Source organism: Lactuca saligna, chromosome 8 (genome assembly GCF_052625555.1).
Source record: "Lactuca saligna cultivar CGN05327 chromosome 8, ASM5262555v1, whole genome shotgun sequence".
Lineage (NCBI taxonomy): Eukaryota > Viridiplantae > Streptophyta > Magnoliopsida > Asterales > Asteraceae > Lactuca > Lactuca saligna.
The window spans coordinates 169,053,182-169,054,432 of record NC_136424.1 but is presented as its reverse complement, the minus strand read 5'-3'; the positions used below and the strand labels follow the sequence as shown (position 1 = coordinate 169,054,432).

The 1,251-nt window shown below is 33.3% G+C and overlaps 1 non-coding gene across 1 annotated transcript; it reads right to left on the bottom strand.

The window, feature by feature from the left end:
* Window positions 1-618: 618 nt before the first annotated feature.
* LOC145013611 (small nucleolar RNA R71) lies at window positions 619-725 on the bottom strand. The gene has a single exon (XR_013665159.1). It is a non-coding gene; the product is annotated as a small nucleolar RNA R71 (small nucleolar RNA).
* Between the last annotated feature and the right edge of the window lie 526 nt (window positions 726-1,251).

The following is a 1,251-nucleotide window of genomic DNA, read 5'->3' as shown; positions in this document are numbered from 1 at the left end:
GATAGACCTTGAAATCATCCATGGATTATCATTAGGGTATTGGATTTCTTAGGGCGTAAGTTATCCAATTAGGGTTTAAGGGTGAAACCCTAGGAGCCTTACAAGTATAAATAGACCCAATGGGTTGATGAAATCGGTACACTTGCCTTTGGAAGAACCCTGGCCGATTTCTGGCTCCCTCCCCTCTCTCTCTCCAATCATCCTCTTGCTAGTTGGTGTTTGTAATCGATTAGAGGAGTAACAATTGTGACTCTAAGCTCCAAGGACAAGAAGATTCAAGCAAGCAACTTAAGGTAATCTTCTAGATCTATTTTTCTTATGTTATTACCTAGATCTATTGTTCAAAAGTCTTGGATTCAATGCATGTTCAATTAGAGAAACCTAGATCCAAGAATTAGGGTGTGTATGTGCACATAGGAATGTTCATATGACTAAAACCCAACAATTTCAACATACCGAATGCTTCTAAAGATCAAGTAATATTAATAGTTTCTCGAATCACACTCATTGGAGTAGCTAAAGATTTGATAAAAACAACGCCATCAAGAAAAAAGTTGTCACACAATGGCTTAGAAATAAAAATTCATTGCAAGATTTATTACTCCATCAAAAATTTCTAAGAAAAGAGTTGAGATACAAATTTTTCAACAAAGAGATGAAGAAACATTTTATGAAGCATGGGAGCTCTAGAAACGAATGTTGTAGAAATATCCTCAACATGACCTTAATAATCATCATGAGGTACAAACGTTTACAATGGTTTAAATAATGCAACTAGGCAGTTAATAGATATTAGGGGACCAATATCTAAGAAATTGCAGGTGAAGGAAAAAAGATAATAGAAGAGCTAGCATAATACTCACACCAATAAATATCTGTTAGGGATCCTTCTTTTAGGAAAAAGAAAGATATAAACAATTATGAAGAAATACAAACCTTAAAAAAAAGAATGTCTTCAATATACTATAGGAATGAAGCAAACAGATGTATGATATGCAGGAGATAGATATGAACCTAGAACTAAGAAAGGATGGATACATCATGATGAGTACATAAAGGATATGGAAAATAAGAACAAACAAACTAGTATTCGATTTTGTAAAAAAAAAATAACCTTTAGAACAAGCTATGCATCAACCAGAAAAGAAAAATGACGTATAAAGCATAGTTATAGAATTTACTTGAGCTTCTAAGAATCGAATACTGAATTAGAAGAAACTATGAAAAGACTTGGTGCTACAACATAAACCT